The sequence below is a fragment of the Scomber japonicus genome, chromosome 3, assembly GCF_027409825.1.
Source record: "Scomber japonicus isolate fScoJap1 chromosome 3, fScoJap1.pri, whole genome shotgun sequence".
Taxonomy (NCBI): Eukaryota; Metazoa; Chordata; class Actinopteri; order Scombriformes; family Scombridae; genus Scomber; species Scomber japonicus.
Window position 1 is genome coordinate 4,776,863 of NC_070580.1, and position 22,768 is coordinate 4,799,630.

The 22,768-nt window shown below is 40.9% G+C and overlaps 1 protein-coding gene across 1 annotated transcript in view; it reads left to right on the top strand.

The window, feature by feature from the left end:
• plxnb1b (plexin b1b) overlaps positions 1-22,768 on the top strand; it is a 119,297-nt gene that overhangs the window by 48,196 nt on the left and 48,333 nt on the right. The window contains exon 3 of the mRNA XM_053315395.1: positions 259-353. The gene's annotated coding sequence lies outside the window, so the exon portion shown is untranslated. The remainder of the gene's footprint in view (positions 1-258; positions 354-22,768) is intronic.

Here is a 22,768-nt window from a genome sequence, read left to right on the forward strand (position 1 = left end):
GGGTGTCTGAACCAAATATACCACAACAAATGATCCAATAGTTGTTGAGACATTCTAGATGTTTTGATCATGAGTGTATTGATATTCCATATATGGTATGTTTTTTCTCATAGGTTAGATGTTTTCCTCCTTGTTGAGTTCTAGTTGTTGATTTGCTGCTGTGTAAATATCTAGTGACCTCACGTGTTTTCTCCTGTGTCTGTGCTGTTTGACATCTGTACTTCATGTGTGGAAAATGTTTTTTGTCTTTTTTTGTAGAAAGTGACCATTGAGTGTGACCCTCTCCTGTCATCATAAGTCAAACCTGGCAGGACTACATCCCATCCTATCACAGGTGGACCACAGTGTATCAGGTCAGATTTTGAATAACTGGATCATATCTTTTCTACACATCAATGATTTTCTACTGTGAGGGCTGTGAAGATCAGAGCTGACTGAAAATGTGCAGCGTTTCGAAAGAGAATATTTGGATGTATGTGGGGTGATGTGAGGGGTCCTGGCTGCTCCTCTTGGCTGCGTGCTGTTGTTTACCTACCTGTGCTGGTGCCTCCTGGTCAGATGAAAGCACATTGCTGGCTGCTGCCTACCTTCCAAGGTCAGGTCACTCAGACCTTGTTTAGATGTTGAATGATGCTTTGGGTGAATTCAGAGCAGAGGCGGTGAGTGCTGTTATCCCCTGCCTTCCTGTATAATGAGCTGTGTGTGTGTGTGTGTGTGTGTGTGTGTGTGTGTAGACAGAGTGGAGGGTTGGTGACCCTTGCGCTGTCTAGAGCATGATGATGAATGAGACTGTTAGAGTGGAGGTGTGAGACTTGACTGTGGATTTCTTTTACCATCAGACACACACACACACACACACACACACACACACTACTCCTCTTACATGCACATCTTGCTTTTCTTTCTCCTCCTTGCAGTATCATCTACAGCCAATGCATTATTTTCCTTCTTCCATTTATTCTCCATTGTGTCAAGAACTGTGTATCGCTTCACAATGTTTCAATGGCGGTGTCTGTGTGATCTATGAGTTTCATTACTGATGTTGAAAACAAAGCTTTTTCTATATCTTTGCTGATTATTAGCATGTTTGTCTCTCTTAGTATAAAGTCAGCAAAGCATCTCAAATGTGTTAGATATTAGTCTCATCTCCAGAGAGTAATGCTCCTCCTCCATCAGACTCTAATATCTATTACTGTGAAGACTTTTATGTTTCCCACAGGATAGAGTCTGATTACTTTTATGATACCTTGACTTATTCATAAGGTCAAAATGTACATGTATCCTAATATTGTGAACAGGTTAAACATTATACCTGATAAACATGATCATGTCATTGTCATTGTGAGCGTTTAACTCGAAGCACCTCTGTGCCTAATTACACTCCCACACAGCTGCTGGCCTGTTCTTGTTAATGTTTAAACATAAACAGCTGTATAAAGTTAAAGTATGAAATCAACTAAATGTGATTTGAATTAGAGGGAAAATCTGATCAAAGAATAAACAGACGAAATAAGACACTCGCCGAGGCAGCTGAAAGTAGGCGACTAAACGGTTTCAGTAAAACTTTAAAGTGAAACACAAGTTGGAGTGTGTTTAGCCTCTATTGTGACGTATTTCTGAGGAAACTGAAGATGTGGGTGGTGAACAAGTACAAGAATTATAATGAAATCCTTCAGATTTGATGCTCTGTTAGCTCTGACCAATAAACTTGAACATGAACAGTTAAAACAAAGAAGAAGAAGAAGGAGATTTTGATATGAAAATAGTAAAAAAGGATTTTTTTTACTTATTGCATTTTAGAATATAATGAGAAGACAGAGACACAGGATTTGAAGGTAGAAACTGTATTTTTAATTTCGCAGTGTCGTAACATTTTTTTGGTGCAGACTGATATGTATCCATAGCAACGAGTATCAAAAACAGTCTGGGAAGTGTGCAGATTCATAGTTCTTAATCTAAATAATACATGTTCTGCCAATTTGAGACTGTGTTTGGGACGTCTGTGGCTCAGGAGGTAGAGCAGTCGTCCACTAATTGGAAGTCAGCGGTTTGATTCCCGGCTCCTTCTGCCCACATATCCATGTGTCCTTGGTCAAGATACTTAACCCCAAATTGTTCCTGATGGCTGAGCCAATGATGTGTGAATGTTAATTTCCTCCTGCTATCAGTGAATGTATTTTGTGGGTTCATGTGAATTTGTGTATGTATGCATGTAGCTTGGAGTGGTCAAAATGACTAGAAAAGTGCTATATAAGTAGGGTGGGTATCTTGATTGATCCCCTTATTGAAAAATTCAACACTGAGCCACATTATGGTGAAAGTGATTTAAAAAACTATATACAATGAACAATCTGTGTAAAATAATCTGCAATTATATAAATCTACAATATACATATATTCCTGATACTATACTATATAAGTGTGCAATGTTCCTGGGATTTAAAAGTAGTAGTCTTATTAGTGGTAACATTTAGGCTGGTTAGCATTTGTATTAGCATTTGAGAGTTATATCTTGTGTAGAACAGTGTTTTTTTTTTTCTCACAGCCAGGTAAGCAGGTAAACAGTTGTCTTAGTCTTCTGGTATCATATTGTCACCAGTAACCAGCCTTTACTCAGTCATACAGACACAATTCAGTCAGTCCTCAAAAAGTCAGATATGATCCAAATATCATCCATACAGCGCTCTGTTATTACAGTACATTTGACTGCAGTCAGCCTGTCAGCATCAGCAGCTGCTGTATAGAAAATAAAGCCTTTCTGTTCCTGAAACCTGTCATTTGATGAATGCACAGGGAGCAGCCATCACACAGCTGAAAATATGACTACATCCACCCAGAACACTGCAGGAACCACCAAAGTCCAAACAATATCACCATGCAACATGCGGCACACACACTGACGTTATTGTGTTATATATACAACCACAGCTAAAACAGCCTTCTTCTCTGTGTGCTTTCCCAGAGGGAGGGGGGGGGGGGGTGTAAGAACAGCCACGTTCTTTTCAAACACAGATAAATTTGCAAGACCTTTTTAAATGTTTTACATCCCCCATTGTCTCGTGTAACGGAAATAATTTAAAGCCCTGTTCTTTCTGCTTCACCTTTTTAAAAGCGTGCTGTGCTGTGCAGATTCTTTTTTCTTTTTTAACTGTATATTCCCAGCAGGAGATGAGGCCGGAGCTGAGAGGGGGGAAAACGTTCCCTGTGTGTGCATTTAAGTCGGAATGCCGAGAGCTGCTGCCGAGATGCTGCACTATTTATGATGAGGGAGTGGAGAAAAAGAGTGTGAGGGTCCGGGTTGGGGAGGGAGCGTGAGGAGAGGTATTCCTGCATCTTTACAACCAGGTGTCCACACTTACATAAGGAGCAGAGAAAATGCCTTTGTTAGTCATTAATTTTTCATTGGTATTGGCAGATGATATCAAATTGTGCAAGTTCTATTGTGTAATTGTTTAAAAGCCAGTAGAGTGTAAAGAATAAATCATGATCTTGGCTGCAGGTGTTGACGTAGAGTTAAAGTAAGCAGAGATGTGAGTAACATGCTTCTGTTTAGTAGAGTTTACAGTTTGTGACAAGGTTACGAAATAGAAAACCCAAAATAAACTAGTGGTTTTTAGTCACGCTCTGCTCAGGAAGCTATAAAAATGTTTCACCACTTCATCTGATTTATTGTGTTATTATCAACCACTAATAAAACTGGAGGAAGACATTAAAACACAGGGAGCAAAGCAGAAGTATCACCAGGCTGTATTGTTTATGCTTCCCAAATGTATCAGGTCACACCCTCGTTGACTTTTTCAAATTCAAATCTGCTCTTGAATACACTGAATCCATATCAACTGTTAACAGGGTTTCCTTTTAAACTAAAGGCTAAAGGAACGACAGCTTAACCCTTACATGCTGTTCAGGGTCTAAATTGACCCAGTTTTACATTTGAGAGAAGAAAACACAACCTTAAAAATGTGTCTTTTAGCCCAGAAATTTGACCCGGAATATACAAAAATGGAAATATTTTAACATTTTTGTGCAGCTGATATGTATTTCTGTTGAGGGTTTGACCCATATTTATTAAAAAATGCAAAAACCACTGTTTAAAAATGCAGTTTATTCACATTTAATATAATTAAGTAAAATTGAGATATGAGGGGATATAAATATGAGCAGTATGTAAGGCTTAAAATGTCAGTTTTAGTGGCAGCCTAATGTTCACAACCACCCAACATGTTAATATGTATCTGACACATTCAGTTAACACACATGAACAGTCTTTATGTGAATGCAGACAGCAGACACAGATAGTACATTAGAACTGTTTGATTTGAGCTGTTGTGACATTAGAATGAATGAGAAACAGCTGTTATAATCTGCTGATGTCTGTTATCATAACAAGTGACAGCAGGTCAGTTAAAAATATACCAGCTACTTCTATGTTTTCCATTCTGCTTGAGATGAAGAGTTTGATAAGAGATTAGTTTGTATTGGAAGTAAGTTGGCAACTGTGATCAGCCGTAACTTTCACATGTATAAAATGTGATCCATTGTAATGTGGGATTGTTAGCAGTTAGTAAAGAACGATATCATGGACACTAGTGTTTTTTTAATGTTTGGACATGTTTGAGGACTTACAATTCAGACCCTGAAAAATGGCGGTGACTGTAATGACAGTAAAGATAGCACACTGTATATTAAATCTGAAGTCCAAATCAAGTCCAAAAGGTCTATAGTGTCATGTTTTTTCCCTCCTAGCTATGCACCCCCTCCCCTGCACTGGGTCGGACTCCCAGTTTGGGAACCTCTGCTGTTAACTGATGGACAGATCAGGGTCTCTTTCACACCCACATACATTGTTGCCTGACAGGTTACTCATTCCTTATTATCAGGCTGCATGGACCAACGTGTGGAAATCCACTGATTGACTCAAGATCAGGGGTCTTTTACCATCATATTATTAAAGGGGGTAGTTACCATGTATCAGTAACCCCACTTATACAAATCACAGTCACATATCCACTATCATGAAGTCCTGTGGTTGCTTTTACCTAACTACACCAGATTTCACTTTGGATCAGGATGTTTTACACTGTCTGGTGGCTTGTCTACATCAGAGTTCAGTCAAGTGTTTTCACACCAGTCTAAACAAACTGAACCAAAGGGGCTAAGAGTGTGAGGAGTGTGAGGAGTGTGAGGGCACCAGCAGCATAGTTTAAATGAGGCTAGAATGATCAGCAGTGTTCAGGTTGTGGAGAAAAACATGAGGGGGGGGGGAAATCAGTGAGTGCAGGGAGGCCAGATATCTCTCTGACAGTGTGAGGCAGAATATGAGGGTCATGTGTTCTGAAGGGTGGGTGATGAGAAGGTGGTGTTACCCCCTCGCCCCCCTCACTCGTCCCTCCTTTCCCCTCCCTCCATCTCTCCACACCTCCACACCTCTACAGTCTAATAACCAGACTGACGCTAGTTTCCTTCAGCACCTTGTTGTAAAGCCCTGGCTCGTAAAACACACACAGGTGAGAGGAAGGCTGTCACTGTGATGATATCTATCTGTGTCAGTGGTACACACACACACACACACACACACACACACACGCAGCACTGTCAGCATGGAAGCAAACAACATAATGCAATGTTGATTCAGACAGGACATTTTTTTATTTTTCTATTTAATTTCCTTTCTATGATGTTCCTCTGTGTCAGTTCTGATGGACCAGCATGCTTTGCTGCAGCCAACAGCAGCTTCATACGGGCACGCTCAGCAAGGGTGGCCAAAACCACAATGGCAAGCCCACCTTCAGGGTGGTCTACTGTGGCAGAGCAGGTTTGTTGTTAGAGATTACTCATAGTTTCAGACAGTGTCATGATTCTCTGACTGTATTACACTGAGAGCTAACTTGCTGCGGTTGTCATGGTGTTACATTAGATTAGCACACACACACACACACACACACACACACACACACACACACACAAACACAAGCACACACAAAGATGTACACGCACAGATACACACACACACACACACACACACACCTGTGCCAACTCAAACTACCCCTTCAGGCATTTCATAACATTATGAACTTGCACAGATACTTAGAAATGCATCCACTGAGACACACACTCCCGCTAAAATCTTTACCCTCATCTCTCTCACACACCCACTGTCTACCCTCCCCCATGACATATTCAGAAATACTGACTACATTTGCATTGTGAGCAGCTCATAAAATCCCCCTCCTGAGCTCCAGAAGAGGCTGTGGAGCTGTGGTTTGTTCTCTCAGCCTGGAACACTAAAGCTGGGTTAAAGCAGCACCAGGTCCAGCTCGGCAACGCTCACTTCCAAGAGGAATCCCTGGTATTTTAACAGAGATGTGATAGGACAAGCCTCATTCCCCCAAAGTGTGGTCTATCAATGCTCGGTGGAGTTGTATGCTGTAGTCCAGTCTGTGTGCAGGAATAAAAAAAGGAAACCTTTGATTGGCTGTAATCGGTGTCTTGGGTTATTAAGGAGAAAATGCGCACGTATGACTCTGAGAACAAAGTAACATCAGTTGAGGAACAAGAAAGCACACACATCTGATCATTAAAGGTTTAATCACTGTGAGATCTTATCGTGTGTTTGTTCAGCTTTTTAGGAAACAGACTTTCAGTTGTTTTTAGCCAGCATGTACTCTAGAAGAGGTTAAGTCAGTCAGCCCGCCTCTCTGTCTTCACTGAAATGTCTCTGTAACCTTTGGATGGGTTGCTGTTACATTTTGTAGAGACATTCACGGTCCCCAGAGGATGACTCCGAATTACCTTGGTGATCTTCTGTCTTTTTTATCTCTTGCCATCATCAGGTCAGCATTTCAACTTGACCAACACTTTGGTTTGACATCAAATACCTGCAGAACTAATAGTACTGTTTCCATTAAGGAAGTTCCAGGTAAAATTTAGGAGGCGGGAACGTTCCAGGTAGGTCCTCTCACTGTCCTCTCCAGCTGTTGCGTCTCCATTCAGCAGGACCTTCATAGGACCCACCGCACTCTGGAGGTGATGTTTTATAGGTGCTTATTTTGGCGCTTTCTGTTGATGTCACATCCCACTTTGAGTATACCCAATCAGCACCTAGTCAACCTCAAACCGCACGGAAGTTCTGAATGATTGTCCTTCAGGGGAGGTTCCTGCTATGGGGGACACGCCAACGGTCACAGCCCCGCAAAAATACCCCCAAGTTCCTGCAGTTGAAACGGCCCTTATGATATTCCCATCAGCAAACTAAGCTGCTGACTATCACTAATAACTATCAGCATGTTAACGCAGTCAGTTGGATCACTTAACATTTAGCTCAAAGCACTGCTCTGTCTGTAGCAGCACAGAGCTGCTAGCATGGCTGGAGACTCTAAAGGCAGCAGTATACTCTGTTAGAACTGCTTGTTGGTGGTCAAATACCTTTGAAATCCCCAACATCCCCCTGGTTTTTAATGGAGGTCATGATTACCTTGTGTGATGGTAGATTGGTAAGACATTTGTCACGAATGTTGTTGTTTTTAGCAAAATATAGGGTAAGATAAGAGTCTGTTTCCACGCTCAATTAAAAATTGTGAATGTGTTTCCATACAAACCTTTGATAGCTCTGTTGGTATAAGGGAGGACTGTAGGCTGAAAATAACAGGTGTCCATAGATTGCTGGTTTAACTCCAGCTTGAAATATGTGTTTGTTTCTTGTTGACATTGCAAGAATGTTAAGGCATTCTTTTACAGGCTGGTGGGTTTCATTGCTTCATATGTTTAGATTGAAATGAACCCTTCTGTTTCAGATGGATACCACCTAGCCAACGAGAGGTACTGTCCACCATGTTTAGATGGTTTTCAATGACATTAAGCAGATTCGTAGTTACTTTATCATGAATCTTGTTGTTTTAATGAAAAAAAAAACATAATATGGGTTGCTGCTTTTTATGGCCATCCTATAATGTCTGTTAGATTGAAATGAGTCTTTCCAAGTCAGATGGTGCAGTGTCTGGCCGACTTGACACTGGATAGACATTGTCATTACTTGTTGTTTTAATGAACAAAAGGTTAGGTAATATAGGTGGCTGTTTTTAATGGTCAACTCATAATGTTGAAGGTTTGCCAAACAGGATTTGATGAAACCCATGCAAAGTCTTAGCTAATAGCTCAGTTAGTAGAGTGGAGAGTAGGTTGAAAATGAAAGGTATTGGTAGGCTGCTTCCCAACCAATCGCCGAAACAACAACCTGACATTCACACCCACTTAACCCTATGTTTAACCAGCTGTGTGAAGCTGAGAAAGGAGCTAGGTTTTCGACTTGTTACGCTCTAAACACAACAATTTGTCACTTCTTTTCATGTGAAACAACCGAGTGAAACACTATGGCTTTGTTCCAGGAGAGCTATAAACACTTCCAACACCATGTAAGATCCACTTCTCTTCTAGCTCTCAGCCTCATTTGATTGTGTTCCTTGTAGTAACAAGAGCCGCTGGTTATTTCTTGCTGAACAGATTTGTTGACTAATAATTAGTTATATTTGGTTTGAGCCCTCCAGCGACTCCCAACTGTGCAAGAGCTTGATTCCATGTTTGTCCTGGATATAACCTGTGTATCATCCCATTATGTGACTCTCAGCCATGGGAACGCCCCGAGGCTCTCCATGGTTTCATGCCTTGTCAAAACTGCAGAGTGGCTGGCAGCGCTGCTTTCCAACTTCAATAGGGTAATGATTTTTTTATTTTTTTTAATACCGCTGCTGTGTGTGAAGCTCATTTACTGGTAAAAAGGGCTCCAGCAGCGCTCTTTAGAATGTTTTACAGCTCATTCTCACCTCCCGTATGTTATGAAACAAGCTGGTTACCCTGACTCTATAAGCAACACACACACCCTAATGTTTTATGAAGGCAACACTATGGAAAAGCAGCATTAGCCGCATGGGACCACAAAGAGGGTCTTTGTGTAGCGGTGTGTTTTACACACACACACACACACACACACACACACACACACACACAAACACACAGCATATTCAGAGAGGAGCAGACAACACAGCAACATTTACCCTTCACTCTCTCTCTGCACTGCCCTTGTTATTGCCCAGACAGGCACAGAAAGGAGTCTTTATATATGTGCACAAGTGTGTGTGTGTGTGTGTGTGTGTGTGTGTGTGTGTGTGTTTTGTGCAGGTTTGGCCGACCTCTTCATGAGCACCTCACAGAAATCACCTCTGTTGCCCTTGCTTCAAGAGCACCGCCCTCAATATTATCCTCAGGTTGCAACAGCTCCATCTTTAACTGCTTCCCAGAAAAAAAGACTAGTGTTCTGAGGAAAAGAGGATTACACTGCTGGTTTGTAGAGAGAGAGACAGGGTGTATTGTATGTGTGTGTGTGTGTGTGTGTGTGCGTGTGCACGTGCGCGTGCTCAGAGAGGAGTACCATGTCAGTCGGAAATGAATTTTCAGAGCAGTTGTTGAATGTTTCAGAAGGCTGTTGGAGGTTAAGCCTTCACCAAGCTGCTCGCCTTGTTTCCACAATTTAGAACATGTCACTTTCACTTTTTCTTTATTGTGTAGAGAAGAAGAAAAAAACACATCTGTACAAAAAGTGATTTTTCCCAGTTTCAAAATGACACGTAATGTTTTGAGTGTGTAAAATAGAAACTATCCTCCCTCTAAATACAGAGAGGGGTTTGTGCTTCAAGTGCACACAAGTTAGTTCAGTATCAGTGGTCTGTGTGTGTGTGTGTGTGTGTGTGTGCGCTCCCTCAGTCTCCTGGAGGTCTGTAGTTTCTCCACCTGAGCAGTAATGATGTCTGGAAATGTCTGTTAAACTTTAAGCTTTTTCACTAAACACCGTTAAAGTTAGTCAGGCGTGGAGAACGAGGGTTCCCGCTCCCAATAAAATCTTGAAAGAATTCAGTTGTTTCCGTGGCGATCAGTTCGCTGGTTTTTCTGGTTAGATGGTGAGAAATAAAAAAGAGTAAAATCATCCAGCTGTCTCTCACATCCTGGCTGCAGTGTTTCACCATCATAGCAAACACAGTGAGACTGATTGTTGGTCACTGGCATCTCAGTTAATGAGTCATTTTGTCTATAAAATGTCTAAAAATAGTGAAAATGTCTGATTTAATTTCTAGCATTATGTCTTTAAATGACTAATTTTGTCCAGATGATAGAATAAAATCCTAACATACTTAGTTTGGTATCATTTATGACCAATAAAAGCATCAAATCATCACATTTGAGATGTTAACCCCCCTTGTTTTCATACTTGCTTAAAAACTGACTGAAACAAGAGTTTGATTATCAACAAATAGCTGCTGATTAACTTTCTATTGGTGGATTAATCCATTTTAGTTTAAGGGCCACATACATATATATATATTATAACTTTGCTATAATAAACCATCTATTTACAAAACTGAACAGCCTGCAAATTCAACAATATTATGTCTTTTTCACAGAATCTGCTGATAGAGTGTATTCTGTTAGGGTTGGAAAAGCCTCTGAAGCAGCATTTAATATGAAGTAGGCTCCTCACAGTTTAACCTGCTCCTGTAAACCTGCATCATCATACTTTGCAAAGTGATCCAGTGGGCCGGATCGGACCCCTTGGCGAGTTGTTTGTATTTGTGTGTAACTGCTGACTCAGCTCTCTCTCTGATTCAGAACCTGCTGATTTTGGTTAGTTCAACAAGTGTTTTTATTTTTTTTCTGGTTGTCCTGTAGATACAGATACAGCAGTGGAAACATGTTACATTACATTTTAATGAGTTCACAAAGTGGAAAAGGACCGTTTGACACTATTTATACTCTACACAGTATGCGGAGGAGGATCAGAGCTCATAATCTAGCAGTGACAAATAAGTGACTTTTATATCGGCTGATCAGCAGTCAGCTCCTCCAAACACATACTTGCAGCGATGACTGAAAGAGTTATGGGAATTTCAAAAAAAGTTTCCCACGTTAATGTGTTTGTGGTTTTTCTGGTCTATTGTGGTAACTTCTTCCATATTGTCTTTTGTGCAGCTTGCCCAAAATTTTCCACCACACCCCCTTCTGAGAGAGCTGAGACCCCGTCCTCCCTCCATCTCTCATCCATCTGTCCTCTCTCTCTCTCTCTCTCCCTGTGCTTATTCTAATAATAGCTTGTTTTTGTGCTCTGATGCTGCCAGTCACGATATTTCTGCTCCAGGAGAGTCAAAATGATTGCCCCTCCCCATCCCAACCCCAACTCCCCGACCCCCTCCCCAGTTAGTTGACTCCAGTTTAGAAGCTTAAACTCTTTCTATCTTCTGTTTCCATCAGTCTGTCCTCTCTGCCTCTCCCTCTGTTTCCTCTCTTTTTTTATTGTTTATATTAACTCCTTTCTTCTCTCACACAGGCTTCATTCTCTGCACGTCAGGTCTCAATGTGTGTGTGAAAGTCCTCATAGTACTGTTGTTTGTTAGGAAGCTGGGCCCATATGTGTGTTACATCTGAACTCCTATTAGAAGCTGAGAACAGTTCCACATTTGAGTGAATTAAAATAAATGATTTTTTTAAAGGAAAGATTAGCATGTGTGTTCCCAGCAGCTACATTTAGCTGGATCCGGGTGTTTGATTAAATGATTCATTTAGTTCTGAGGCTACGGTTTAAAAAGTGATGATCAACTGATAATTTAGTGTAGTGGATGTTAGAAATGAGGACATATTAGCAGAGCCACAAAGGATTTCCTCACATTGAAGAAGAAATAACTGCAGAGGTATTCGGCCAATTTTTAATGACTAAGGAAGCTAAAATAATCCAAGAACGGATTAATGATCATCAAAGTGATCTACATTTATATCCTGTTGATTGCAGAATTGATTAGTTGTCATATAGATACTGGATTTTTGGGGCCGATGCCGATATTAAATTGTACAAAAATTCTGATATCGATATGTCGGCCAATAATTTTATGAAGACGTGTGACATAAACATCAATTGTTTTGCAACAATCCTTTAAAAACACTTGTGACAAAGATATGCAATGACAGCATGATATTTTACCATTTGACAAAAAACTTAAAAAAACCAAAACTATAACTAACAAAACTAATTATAAGTAACTAAATAACAAAAAAGACATGTTTGTATTCAATTTGAACTAGGAACAAGGATCAAATGTACATTTAATACTGTCTTTATAACTTTAAAAAATATCAGCCCATATAGGACAACATATATGCAGATACCGATATCTGATATTATTATTAATAATATTGACTGATATATGGATCAGGCTCTAATTTTAACACTAACACCATAGACTCATGAGACAGTGAAGAATCTCTGCATCTTCCAGCTGACAGAATTCTGTGTCTTCCACCTTAAATATTAATGCTACAGTGTATGCTGGGTGATAAAAGGGGATTCTTAGGTGTCAATTTTTCTACCTGAAGCAGACTTTTTTTTTTTAAACAATAACAATATTTAACATCTGAGCTTTTCTAAGCAAATGAAAGCCATGCTGAAATATGCAGCGAGGACAGTTAAGCCCGCAGACAGTGGACAAGCAGACAATCCTAGATAATTGTCAGACTGAAATCTTCTTACTGTAGCGCAGTATTAAAAAAAATGACCATGATAATTAAACCAGAGAATAATTCAGTTTTAATGGGCCAGAAAAGATAATCCCTCTCTTTTTTTGACCTCACTTTCCCACATTCATCCATTCCCCCTTGCATTTCCACACATCTGTGCTGTTTAAGCTGTTCTTGTTACCGTAGACAACACAGCGATGTCTGCTTGGAAAACCCCACTACTCTCATCTGGGAAGGAGACAAGACAGAACAAGTTTTTTTGTTTTTTTTTTAATCCTAGAAAACAAATGATTGACAACATGATTTATTAGGAAGCCCACTTTGCCTCATTTCCACCTCAGTCCTTCAGCTTTTCAGTGACATGTTAAAACAATATAACTGGAAGCAGAAGTTGGCACAGTGTGAGCAGGCAGGGATGGGAACTGGGATCAACTGCAGTGCCGCATAATGGCTCAGTCTCAACATGTTTGGCAATGATTAGTAGCAAACAAATGGATGCAAACCTCCATCCTATTTCAAAGTAGTTGTGAGAGATCATCTTTATCCAGGGATGAACTATATCTATCCTGATGGGAGTGGTCTCTTCCCGGATGACAATAGGGGTCAAATGTTTTGTCTGAACAAGCAGCCATATTTAATATCATTTAGTCAGAGAGTGCCAGAGTTGAGGATAATTATCTCGGTGGTCTTGGAGGAGTTCACACAATAGCTTTTTGGAAACGTTTGAAGCAGCCAGGAATATAACTCGGATGAGTAGCTGTTGGAGAGAAACAGTAACACTGGGCGAGGGAGAATCATCGAGCATGAGGAGAGAGAGAGAGTTTGGCTCACTGCTTGGAGTGTCTGCTGACGGGCTGACAGTTTGACTTCTGATCACACACACACACACACACACACACACACACACACACACACACACACACACACACACACATACACATACACACACAGGAAGAGACAGGAAAGTGAAGTTTTAACTCTGCTGTTACTATCTTCCCTCTCTGTTACTGGGAAACTTTGGCCAATCACACTTCATTTGGCTGCGGCGCTATTGGTTCGATTCTTGGAGTCAGCATTGTGCTGCCGGCATGAAATCCTGTACTGCAAGGCCAAGTAGCATTAACAAGCTGTCAGGGCCTGAGGGGTGTGTGTGTGTGTGTGTGTGTGTGTGTGTGTGTGTGTGTGTGTGTGTGTGTGTGTGTGTCTGGGTCCCACTCCTGTGTCTTTAGTCATGAATATGGAGCAGCTTCTACTTTGTTCAGTCACTCACACACAGCATCAAACAAAAGACTGTGAGGCTGAGAGTCTGCCTCTAGAGCAGGTAGTGCTCTGAATGTGCTGAGGCGCACACAAACACAGGCTGGATGCAGGAGCTACAGGATCTGGTGAGTGCCTGCAGACTGAGAGAGGCTTTTAAATGATGTCAAGTTTTTAGAAAGTACTCATGTGAGATCAGGGTTTGGGTTTAGGGACAAACATTAGACCAGATTTGCTTCATGAAGTGAAGTTATCTGCTGAAATGTTACAATACAACATTGGTAGACACAGTGTGTTAACATCCATTTAAATAACCAAGTCACTAATAGCTTTCAGCAACACCATTTGTTAAACAGCACTCATGATTTCCAGAATCTGGCTATAGGATTAGAAAAACACAGAGTGCGAGAGCGAATGAAGGCCGGACATTTACAGTTTTATCACTCAGACCAATTTAATAGTAGTAACAACAATAAACAATCTACCTTAACTCTCTGTCTTGCATTAGATTTGATTGATCTAATTCCTGTTTATTTATTTTACTTACTAATAGAGCCCAATCGATATATTGTTCAGTTGATATCAGCCTGTCACAGATATAGTATCAACTTATGTATTCTATTATTGTTCCAAGTTTATAAACTACTGCTGTGCAATATATTTATGCAAATGTGCAATATATTTTTATACATAGTTCTTTTTTTTAATTTCCCCTGTTTTATTATTTTTAATATTCAGCACTATTTTGGAGACATTGCAACATAATCTCATTCTGATGTGTACTTTTGATTTCTGTATATATTCTGTATATAAGATTGCTGGCTGATACATATTACTCTGTTATATTAATACTGGCATCAGCCCCACAACTCCAGTGTCAGTTGGGGTAGTACTTACTTGACTCTTTGTTTACTGTCACTAAGAGCTGGTTTAGATAGAATCAACATAATGACTGATGTTGGTTGAATAAAGGCCTCAGTATGCTTCAAGCAAAGGACATGTCCAAACAGCAACATACTAAATACAGTTTATACAACTGTATGTGCAACACTATGAAAACCTGTGAAGAGGGAATGTGTGATAGTGCACTGTTATCCCTGTTTGTATCATTCATTTAGAAGACTACAAAGATGAGAGAAGTAATGTATCAACACATATACACGTTTGATTGACACATTCTGAGGCCTGTTATAGACTCTGTTGTGCTTCTGATTCTGACTTCAAATATGACTTCTGACGTGAGTTCAGATTGACTTTTGACTCAGTGGAAGTGGTTTTGTTTGTGGCTATTCATAAATACAGCTCCAGTGTGTATAAATAGAATTGTGCATCAGGGACTCAGAAAATCAAATGACTCATTGAATAATTTAGTTCTCATGTTTCAATGCTTTTTACTCATTAAACATAAAAAAAAACCCCAAAATCAGCGTTTCTCATATGTGCTGTATTTGCAGCAGCTGCCTGTAGGCCCATTACTGCTGTGCTGATGAAAATGAGCAGACAGGAAAAAATAGCTCTTGTCCTTCCTACTTTTCCTCTCTGTCAGAGGACTTTCTGCATTCTTTCTGATAATGTGTGCATAGCTCTCCCCGCCATAATCAGCATGTAAAAACACAAGCTATAATTTGCCTGTGAAGCCATTGCCTCATGAAAACACAAACGTGCACCAAACACAAGCCGCACACACACACACACATACACACACACACAAGCTTTTTCCTCCCTTCCCAGCGTATTAGTGCTAGACAGTGACTTTGTACTGTTTATATGAGCGTGATTACAGCTGATATTACAGTCCAGTGGAGCAGAGACACACAGGCTGAAGCTTCTGTTAGCTTCCAAAAGCCATCAAGTCAAAATGATCATCTGTTTTATCTGTTCATTGCTTTTACTAACCAGCTTCTGTTTGCTTTTTTTCATTTAGGATGTGTGTTTTTCCTGAGTGGCTAGGAATGATTTATAGACAGTATGAGGCTGAAATTAACCTTAAAATATCTATAAGGCGTGTTGTTGTTTCCCCCAAAAATACCCAGAGGAGTGAATCATTTGAACCAGTTTTCACCTGTTTCAGTAACTAAGATGTTTTATCAGGATCAGGATTTGAGTTATATAATCTTCCATCCTATAAAATTCATAATATACATCTTCCATTAATAGACAATAAGCAGAAAAGTGGAAACAAAAACAGCACAGAGCGTCTGAGCTGTCTGCAGAGTACATTTAACCAGCTAGTACTCAGTGTCCACTCTAAACACACAGCCTGTGGGCACAAGATGGCCGAAAAGGCTGGAAACAACCCACCGGGCCGGACAGCGCCCGCAGCCACACGCTGGTGTCCATAACTGGCTGTGGATGTGCGGTGGGCAGGGCCAGAGCTGCTGGGACAGAGCACACCAGTGTCAAAGGTTGTGTTTGGGTAATTAGCCTCAGGATAACTGCTGCCCTGCCCCGCTGGAGCTCCTGGTGGAACAGCACAGCCATTCACTGCACTGACTTCATTGCTTTGTATTCCATGACTGAATCCTAAAAGCTGCTATAACATGCCCAGTGCCTCCTGCTGGAAGTTTATTTCACTGGTATTAATGTGATGCATGTGTGTGCCCCCCCCTCCTCCGTCTCTTTCTTCATCCCTGTTACCTGATCATTCTACTCTTCCTCTTCTTACTTTTATGGTTCACTGTCTAATGACCTGTGAACCTTCAACCTGTCAACCTTGTCTGGTGGAGTGATGGTTGGTCATCTTGGAGCTCTCTGGTCCGTTGAATCACTCAGACCCCTAAGGAGATAAGTACAGTTTAGGAGTCTCAGTGTGCTAAATTGGTAATAATAGAGGGGGGGTCTCTTTCTGTGTCTGCACCTTTCTACTGCCTGTCAGTGTGAGGGTCCCATTGGCCATCCTCAGTGACTGTCCTATACAATGGAATTATATGCTGGGATTACTCTATACTTAGCCTAACACACTGTGGTGTCCACACCTGCACCAGCCACTATTACTAGCACAAACAACACTGAACACATAAAAACACACCCAGACATATTAGTCTTATGTGTATAATGTTAACCATAAGACACACAAATGATCAGAGATGCAAACATCCACAACTGAAGAGATATTGTCAAACAGGCTGTGGGTTATTACAAGATCTGAATTGTGGCCATAGAAGGAATTAAAAAGTCTTTAATAGAATTTAAAAAGGTCTTAAATACTTTAACTGGTCTGCTGTAGACAGTAACATTAGTTATAATCTTTTGTATAAGTCCCACATCTATGCTCTAGTACTGTGTGCCTAAGTTCTGTTGGGGTATACCTTATATAAAGTATATGGGTTCTGTTGAAGTACAGTATGTGGGTTCTGTTGGGGTATACCATATATGAAGTGTATGGGTTCTGTTTGAGTATACCATATATAAAGTATATGGGTTCTGTTGAAGTACAGTATGTGGGTTCTGTTGGGGTATACCATATATGAAGTATATGGGTTCTGTTGGGGTATACCATATATAAAGTATATGGGTTCTGTTGGAGTATACCATATATGAAGTATATGGGTTATGTTGGGGTATACAGTATATGAAGTATATGGGTTCTGTTGGAGTACAGTATATGGATACTGTTGAAGTACAGTATATGGGTTCTGTTGGAGTATACCATATATGAAGTATATGGGTTCTGTTGGAGTACAGTATATGGATTCTGTTGAAGTACAGTACATGGGTTCTGTTGGGGTATACAATATATGGGTTCTGTTGGGGTATACAGTACATGGGTTTGTTGGGGTATACAGTATATGGGTTCTGTTGAGGTATACAATATATGGTTTCTGTTGAGGTACAGTATATGAAGTACATGGGTTGTGTTAGGTATATAATATATGATGTACATGGGTTCTGTTGGGTCTATAGTATATGAAGTATATGGGTTGTGTTGGGTGTATAGTATATGAAGTATATGGGTTGTGTTGGGTGTATAGTATATGAAGTATATGGGTTCTGTTGGGTCTATAGTATATGAAGTATATGGGTTGTGTTGGGTCTATAGTATATGAAGTATATGGGTTGTGTTGGGTGTATAGTATATGAAGTATATGGGTTGTGTTGGGTGTATAGTGTAGTATAGTGAAGGCACCACCATCACTTTCTCATAAAACCACATCACATCAGAATGGAGCCAGTGAGATATTACTCACCCTGAAGCATTATAGCTTCTCCGCTCGAGTACATTCAGAAGTTATTGCCATGTAGATACTTTATGATATGTGCGCTGCCAGCCGCACCTGCCTGCATCTGAGTTACGATCCAGATCTACCCTAAAGAGTTTTACAGCTTCCTGTCTGGCAGCTGTGTCTGTTTGTTTATGATAGCCGTGATGACTCGCTACTTGCTCTCATTTACAGCCCTTTAACATCTAATTCCTCCACAGACATGCTCCTCATCATAACTACATGAATCAAAGGACTAGAGCAGATTGATTGAGAGTTGCTGCTCATTTGCTATCTATCAGATTTGTTCTACTTCTGCTTTTTTTCCTCACAAAGTGAATATTTTGACACTGCTATAAAACAGAGGGCACTCATTTAAACTGTAATTGGTACTGTGGTAAAACCATGTCATTAGTGTTTCAACTGTAGGTTATTTTACAAGTCTAAGCTGGTATAAATATCTTGTTTGTAATAAGGGCTTCACAGTTAATTGAAGTTGTAGTTTGATTTTTAAGAGGAAGATGAAAAAAGCCTCCAGTCTTATTTTTTGTGCCATTATGAATGAAAGTTTGTGAACCTAAGACCTCTTTCATTATGCCAGAATGATAAAAAAAAGAACTGTCACAATCAACTTGAAGACATGAGATACAACTTCCTCTTGGGAGAAAAGAATGAAACATGTAAAAGCAAAAGTCTCAAATCATGCAGGACTTGTCCTCATGGCTGACCTCAGCTCAGTGAACAGCAGTCTTTACATACAGAGCTACATTGATACATGAGGAGGAAAGAGGAAACGCATGCACACGTTTCGATCAAAGCCATTGAGTTCCACCCGAACGTAGAAGTGATCCCCGAGACCCGGATATCCGTCCTCTCTTGTTATCCAAGCCCATCCTCTGTCACCCCAGGGTGATTTTCTCCGGGGGCCATAAAATTTAACAACCATGGGAACTTCCTTTACCCACCCAGCTCCCTCTGCAGCGACAAGTGGCTCTCCTCTGACCACTGAAACATGTCCAGAAGAGCCTGCTGTCATGCCACTGAGAGAAACGGACTCCATCCCTTAAAAGGGCCTGATCATGGAAACTTTTATGTCTTCATTTCTGGAAAGAGGTTTTTCCGGAAGAGAGCACAGGGCAATGATTCCCCTCTTCCCCCCTCCCCCTCGTCATCCTCCTCCTCTCTCTCCCTGTGAAGTTCATCAGCCGAGGAGGAATGTGTTCTTTTAGATGAGCGGCAATTGTTGGGGGGGTTCTCTATAAATAACTTCTTGTCAGCCAGCCAGCCAGCCGGGCTCTCCAGCTCCAGAGCCAGCGGGCAGACGAATGCAGTGATTGAGAGGGAACGCACCACGTTAACACTGCTACTCCTGCACATACTTAATAGGAGAGTGAAGAAGAGCAAGCAATTTAAAAGTAGAGGAAGAAAAAGATCTGCTTTTTTGAAGCAGAGAAAACCAGAAAGACTTCGGTGCCAGCAGCCTGGTTTCATTTCGTGTAACTTTTTTAATATCATATAAGAAATGGAAACACCGGACTAAACATAAACATGAACAGCTGCGCAGGTCCAGTATGTAGCAAGAAGATCTCCGGAAGTAATGTTGATGACATCCAGCCAGCTGGGCGATTGTCTTGGCTCAGTCTGTTATTAATAGTTGTTGTAAAGAGCTACCAGCAAAACTCTGGAGAGACTCTGTAGCCTCTACTGGTTATTTACTGCCTGATTGATAACCTCTTCCTCTGCTCCGTCACTTTTCTGCTGCTACGCACACACATACACACACGTCTTATTCCTCAAGAGGACATACATATTGAATACTTCATCTGATACCCATTCCACACATTGTGCAGTTGCTTTTATCCGGTGTAACAGGAGTGTAGTGTAGGCACACTTAAGAGCATTTAGGTGGCATCTTGGCTACTGAACTGCTAAGCACACTAACTCAATTTCACCATGACTTCACCACCATAGACGGGTTGTAGCTGCTGTGGTAGTGGGCCAATCATGTCGCATTAAATCAAAACTAAATCAACACTTGCTTTGATTAGCTGTGAGCAAGTCTAGCTCTGGGTGCAACAGGTGTGCAAAAAGGATTGATTGCTGGTATCGTTTGATGGGAGATGTTTTGATACTACTTAGTACATATTATTTTCGGTCGATACCTTAAAGGTATCTAGTACCGATACCTAGTCCTACTTCATCATCGAGTCACTGTGCCATAAGTTCTGTTGCGTGTTTAGCTAACGGCAAGCTTAAACTAACTTCAGCCTTGTGGTTGAAGAAGTGTTTGTTTGTATCTAGTTTAACTTGTTAACAATCAGCTAGAAATATGTAAATCAATTACTATGATGTGACTACAAGACTAGCAAAGAAGGTAAACATCTGGTAATAATGCTTGAACGCTTCCAGTCTGAAATAACTTGAGGTTTTTCCTGTTCAACCAACGCTGTCTGAGTGTAGCATAAAGATTCCACTTCAACTAATAAAACTTTCAGTAGTTTAGATTAGTGCGTTCAGATTCTGGCTAAATCTTTGATGAATTGTGCAACTGTGGATGCAGTGTTTTGCTCACAGTCCCAGATATGAAACATTGTGAATTTGCTATGGCTTTGATTGATCTCTGACTGACTTCTAAGTTACAGAGAGCCAAAATACTTATGTCACATCCAGGCCAGTCTCTGTTCCACTAGCTTCTGTAACTCAGTGCAATGTCTCACAGTTTCTTTTACTTTCTGTCTCAAGACAAATGGCTCAGTTACAGCACTTGCTTCCACTGGATTGAAACCTTTGTTTTAACAAAGCTAAACTATTACTTTGTGTGAACTTACAAAAAAACCCTATAGCCCCCAGGTCAATTTTTCCAGCATTTTAATTTGAATGTCTGCCAGCTATAAACTTGTATAACTTGTATATCTTTGTCTCAGAGACATATCTGAACTGACGGTGGCTCACCTATGAGCTCACCTCTTTTATCAAGTAGTGGCATTTAGCCCATGAATGGTCTAAGTCTCCATGAAACGCCGTCATGTTGTAGTGACCAATATCACATACTGTTGAGATGTTTCACATCTGGATTTTTAATTATTTTCATTATTGCAAATGTCAAATGGTTTTCCTACTTCTGGAACAAAACCTGGAAGTTGTGTTTTCACTCGAAGAAACCAGATTCAATAACGAGTGAGACTCATGGGAATTGTGGCAATTAGGCCCATCCGCCTATAGTCCTAGATTAACCTGAAGAGCCCTGTGTTTTAATGTTGAGGAACACCAACATTAGATATCCGATCTGCTCTAAAGTCTCATCAGATAGACCTTTTATCTTCTGTGGTCTACTTTATCCTCTGCATTCAAAGACATAACATGTGTCTCCTGGTAGGTGTTACAGAGTACTGCTGGTTTACTCAGCTCATATCACAGCAGCAGCAGTTGTGTTTTGGAGGAGCAGGAGGAGGAAGATGTTGACGGCTAGTGTTTGTGTAATTGAGCAGCGTAGGCTCCCACAGACACTGAAGCATCCTTTGTAAACACGGTCTGTTGATGTGAAGGCTATGACTGGTTGCAGATGACTGCCTCTCTCTCTCTCTCTCTCTCTCTCTCTCTGTCTCTCTCTGTCTCTCTCTCTCTCTCTCTCTCTCTCTCTCTCTCTCTCTCTCTCTCTCTCTCTCTCTCTCTCTCTCTCTCTCTCTCTCTCTGTCTCTCTCTCTCTCTCTGTGCCTGTGTGGGCATTTTGGAGTTTATTTGTTTAATGTGTACAGAGGAGGACTTGTCATTATAGGCGGGGGGGTGTGTGCGCGCTGGTACACATTTGTGTGTTGATGCTCACAATCATGCCACTAATTAGAAACTTGCTTTAGTTCCCCTCCCCCTTGTTCTGTGAATGAGTGGGTGTTGAATGGGGCATTATGGGTAGGCACTGTAATTAATGGCCACCTCATCCTCCCTCTCTCTTTCTCTCTGTCCGTCTCTCTCTCTCTCTCTCTCTCACTCACTCTCACTCTCACTCTCACTCTGTCTCTCATTATTATTAGTCACATTCCATCAGTTCTCAGTGAGCACTGAGGCTTGCGAGCACTTGTTTCTGCCGATTTCTGGCTGTTTCCCCTCCTCTCTGACTCACCCCCGTCTTCTCCTTTCACCATTGTTTTCCTGTAACCCCATTTTTCGGTCGCTTATGTCACTCCGCCAGCTTTTTTCACTTCAAATATGCTCCACCACCCCCCATCCTCCTCCTCACTGCTGTTGTCCCCTCTCTGTCTATCTCCTCCAGAATGTAGGATAGCTGCATTTTCAAATGAATGAGAGGCTGAGCTCAATGAAGCGGATGATGGCTCAATTGAATGTGCCTCTCAGGAATGCTCCGTTTTGTTGTGGAAGTCTTTTGGCCCCGGCTCAGGCTCCAGACCAGTCCGTGTTATGGTGGTTTCGAGGTCTATAGACTTTGGTTTGTGCTGTGGGGATTCAACCCCTGCTGGTCCTGTCTGTCTGCCACAGGCTACACTGCTACCTGTCATATCCACAAAAGCATTTAGAGTTAATCTCTCCTTTGTTACTAAAGTGCAATGTCATTTTTGATGACTGATTTTTTTATTTTAATTATTTGGCCACTTGGGGGCAGCGAAAACAAATAGTGAACTTCACATTGACATATCACCTTTTTAGTTATATATGTTGAACTTGTTATCAAACAGTTGCTTATTTCCACATCCAGCAGTTACAGAGCAACATAATTTAGCTGCTAAATACTCTGTATACTAAATACT